Genomic DNA, 4,589 nt, shown 5'->3' with positions numbered 1-4,589 from the left:
TTATCCCTACCTTTACCAGCTACAACATTAAAATGAACAATAATGCACCAGAAATTATAATCAAATATACATCAACGTGAAATGTATTCTATTATGATTCTGCACATTTACTTATTTACTTTTGGTAATTTTAGGTACATTTCGCTGCTAATGCCTTTGCACTATTATTTAAGTAACATTTTAAATGTAGCACTCTTACCTGTAACGGGGCATCTCGGTAAAAAGACGCCGACCGGTTCGGACCTCACCTGGTCTTCATCAGGGCGGAAACATACAGGTGCAAACAATTTGTTAAGTTTCCGTGCTGATGAAGACCCGGTTTGATCCAAACCGGCCAGTGACGATTTACATTAATGGGGCATGTAAAACTAGAGAAGTTCATTAATCCAAAAGACTACACATCCAACATGGAATAAGTTACAAGTCAACTCTACGAGGTTTCACAATTAGCCTGACAACTGACAGGCTCAAGCAAAGCAAGAAAGTATTGGGTGGCTAACATCCTACATTAGCATTTGGCTAACGCTAGATAAAAGTATCCCACCTGGAATAGAAAACAAATTTAGACAACTGTGTTAACAGCAAAACACCTTCGCGCTGCCTACATACAGAACGCGACACACGAAAGGTTTACTGTGATTTTCTACAATTTTCTGATGTGACCCACCTGAGTAGCAGAACGTCTCACACTGTCATCCATATTGCTTCTCCACTACAATCAAACTTACAGAAACACACCCAGGAGACTAACTTGAAGAATCCAGCTACCACCTGATTGGACAATATGACTCTGCTCTGTGATTGGACTGTCAGTGTCCAATCAGATTCAGGTGGGATTCACACTAAAACCTCAGTACTCTTAAATTAAGTTGTGCCTTGCATCAAACCAAGCACCCTCTTTTCCTTGCTAAGCCAGTCTACCAATACCAGAAGCCAGTGAAAGTTCTAAATGTGTTCCTGTACAGCAGGTGGACAGCTCGGTGGTTAACACCACTGACTGTGGTATGGCAGGTTGAGGTTCAGTTCCCTGTCAAGACTTCATAGGTTGTTTTGTGATTTTGATCCTTGCGCAATCTCATTAACTGATGCCAAGAAGTCAGTAAAAGTTCCAAAAATGTTCCTGTATAGCAGGTGGATGGCGAACTGGTTGACACCACTGAGTGTGGTACAGCAGGTTGGGGTTCGTGGCCAGTCGTGGGTCCTTCAGCAAGGCCCTTAGTGTTATCCGCTGAGCGACAGATAGCATTAAGGGCCTTGCCGAAGGACCCACAGCTGGATGCGCCCTCACAGGGAACTGAACCCTGACCTGTACCACAGTGAGTGGTGCTATCCACCTGCTGTACAAGACGACATTTGGAACTTTTACTGGCTTCTGGTATTGGTTAATGATTGCTCAAGGACCTAAAATCACACTCACAAAACAATCTATCATGCCTCGACAGAGAGTGTTGTTAACCACCGAGCTGTCCATTCATTTCTACAGGAAATATATCTGCCCTGAAGTCAAAAAACACACGGGCTCTGTTACGACACCATGACGTGTCCAACTGCAGAGAACCAGACAGACCACAAAGAAAATGGAGGAGCAGCTGATTTTGGCAGACCCCCACCCTCTTCTTTACTGCAGCTCATCTCCTCCTCCTCATCAATACAACTAGTTAATATCCCCTAACCACCTCCTGGAAAGATTTTGGTCACCTAGCAACTTGCGCCCAACTTGTGCATGACTTGCGCTTGTGCACCTTCCTCCCCTGTGCTGCGCCCAAACCCCATGGCAAGTGCAGCACATACCGCATCCTATCTGAAAGCCCTTTAAAGCTCCACATTCACCTGCCGGGATGCCCACAGTCTTAGTTTCCACTGGCAGCTTCTCCACACAGGAAACTCCCCGTCACCACCCTGCCTCTGTAGCTCAGTGACTCTCAGATGGGGCCGCCAGGTGATGAGGTGGACGACGTTGTCGGAGCAGCGTGGCAGGCTCTCTCCTCCTGTCACCTTCACCGCTGACCTTTAACAGCTCAAACATAAAGCAAAAACGAGTGTGAAAGCTTAATGAACATGGCAGGAGTTAGACAGGACATACAGGGTGATGATACTTTGTATGTTTCAAAGTTGGCTCACAAGCACACGTCCTCCCGTTGGCTTAACTTTTCTAATAACTGTTGTATGACTTGTGGCGATACCAGCAGTCATACGGCTTTAACTCTGAGGAAGTGCACAGCCGCCTGGTGGGTGAAGACTAAACCACTCCAGGCTTCCAGGCTGCGCCGGAGTCTGTGTGATGGAACTATAATTAACTTTGCCCACTGAGTCAAGTCACAGAAGGCAACGACAAACTGTTGTCATCTAAAATGCAGCTTTTGTGTATGTTCACATCTGTGGAGGAAAGCAATTAGAGTTGAGACGTACACAGCTGTTCTGACCAGTGCTGTAGGTCTCTGTGTTGCATGTTTGTGATGCAAGTATCATACACACTTGGTCTCTGCCAGAACGTGTGGCTTCCTCCTTCACTTTAGGGAAACCAGCTTGTTGGTACAGTGGGGTCCTGATGCAGAGAACAAGAAGACACAGCCGAAGTCTTTATGGTTCAACATGTATCCATGGAAAACTGTCCAAACCCAACATGCACGACTCAATGTCTGAAGATGAGAGAAAGAGGCCAGCGGCCACATTCAGACAGCACACTGAGGGCTGAATGGAGCTGCTGAAGGTACGGCACCGTGCTGCCGAGTCACAGGTCAACAACACAACAAGTTCTCACCAAACATTCAACTGTTTTATGCCTTTTCAAGCAAAATGCCAAACGGTAGCTCCAACAGGACTTACAGTTGTTTACATTGTGTGAAAGATGTTAGAGAAGTGACAGTGTGCACTCCTGGAGGCAGGTCTGAATGTTGTGTTGACCCATTTTAACCCGCAGGAGACAGACATGAAAACAATCATTTAAATTATGATTTTTGTCAACATTAACACTTCATTCCACATAAATAATCACTTGAAAATGTATTAAATATGTAAATAATATTAGCACTTACCTTAGGATCTGGGATTGTCCCTCTGTGAGCGGCCATCTTGACTTTTGAGCAGGATTATAAATCCATCCCAGAGTTTGCACATCAGCTCAACTGACCAAAATAATTTGACTTAAGTGTTTCATTTTGATTTAAGTAACTAAACTTCCTGTAACACCCCTAGACCCAATCACATGCTAGTATCCTCTAAGATACAAAACCCAGTTAAGGGTTAAATAAAGTTAAGTCAGGATTAACAAAATACTTAATGTAATAAATGGCACACAATGTAATAACCTTTATGATAACATTTTTGTAAGATTATTATAATATCAACTTTTAATTTGTTTTTTATTACCCTGCTTATGAAGAGACCAATGACATCTGCTCTAAGAAACTCTGAGGGAACACGGCCCTGTAATCTGACATTCAACAGACCAAATGATTAATTCATTAATCAACAGAAGAAATGGCAGACTCAGCCCTTGACACACACAATCAGTCTGTGGGCCCCTGGTGGTGAAGCATGATCCTTTGCAGATCTGAGCTGAGTGCAGTCAGAAAAACAGTCAAAGCAGATATAGACTAGAATTCTGTCCTGACCCAAAACCCAGCCAGCAGCAGAACGATGTGCAGACAAACGTCATTTTTCCTGCACTTCACAGCCTCAAATGTGTTGAGTTTCCTCTCTTAAATGGAGTTTGTCCTCCTCACTGTTGCCAAGTGCTGCTCAAGGGGGTTTGTTGGGTTTTCTCTGTAACACTATGAGGTCCATGTGTTGGAGTTTACCCCGGTGAACGAGGGTCGTTTCCCTGCGCCTTCAGGTCGGGGATAGGTCTCTCACTGCCATTTGTGCCTATGGGCTGAATGGCAGTGTAGAGTACCCGGCCTTCTTGGAGTCCCTGGGAGGGGTGCTGGAAAAGGCCCCGACTGGGGACTCCGTTGTTCTACTGGGGGACTTCAACGCCCACGTGGGCAGCGACAGTGACACCTGGAGGGGCATGATTGGGAGGAACGGCCCCCCCGATCTGAACCCGAGTGGTGTTTTGTTATTGGACTGCTGTGCTAGTCACAGTTTGTCCATAATGAACACCATGTTCAAGCATAAGGGTGTCCATCAGTGCACATGGAACCAGGACACCCTAGGCCGGAGGTCGATGATCGACTTTGTGGTTGTTTCATCTGACCTCCAGCCGTATGTCTTGGACACTCGAGTGAAGAGAGGGCGGAGCTGTCAACTGATCACCACCTGGTGGTGAGCTGGATCCGATGGCGGGCGAGGAAGCTGGACAGACTCGGCAGACCCAAACGTATTGTGAGGGTCTGTTGGGAACGTTTAGCAGAATCCCCTGTCAGAGAGATCTTCAACTCCCGCCTCCGGCAGAGCTTTGACCAGATCCCAGGGGAGGCTGGAGATACTGAGTCCGAGTGGACCATATTCTCCACCTCCATTGTCGATGCGGCCATTCGAAGCTGTGGCCGTAAGGTCTCCGGTGCCTGTCGTGGTGGCAATCCCCGAACCCGGTGGTGGACACCGGAAGTAAGGGATGCCGTCAAGCTGAAGAAGGAGTCCTTTCG

General features: G+C 46.4%; 1 long non-coding RNA gene across 4 annotated transcripts in view; it reads right to left on the bottom strand.

The window, feature by feature from the left end:
• LOC109968708 (uncharacterized) overlaps positions 1 to 3,780 on the bottom strand; it is a 7,430-nt gene extending 3,650 nt beyond the window's left edge. The window contains exons 1-2 of one of the 4 annotated variants that reach the window (XR_002276155.1): positions 2,827 to 3,780; positions 1,831 to 2,545 (exon numbers count right to left, since the gene is read on the bottom strand). This is a non-coding gene — a long non-coding RNA (uncharacterized LOC109968708). The other 3 variants (XR_002276154.1, XR_002276156.1, XR_002276157.1) reach the window with 3 other exon arrangements.
• Positions 3,781 to 4,589: the final 809 nt, after the last annotated feature.

The sequence above is a fragment of the Monopterus albus genome, unplaced genomic scaffold (assembly GCF_001952655.1).
Source record: "Monopterus albus unplaced genomic scaffold, M_albus_1.0 scaffold159.1, whole genome shotgun sequence".
In the NCBI taxonomy this organism is placed as follows: Eukaryota; Metazoa; Chordata; class Actinopteri; order Synbranchiformes; family Synbranchidae; genus Monopterus; species Monopterus albus.
Note: the sequence above shows the minus strand (reverse complement) of the source record. Positions and strands in the feature narration are given on the sequence as shown.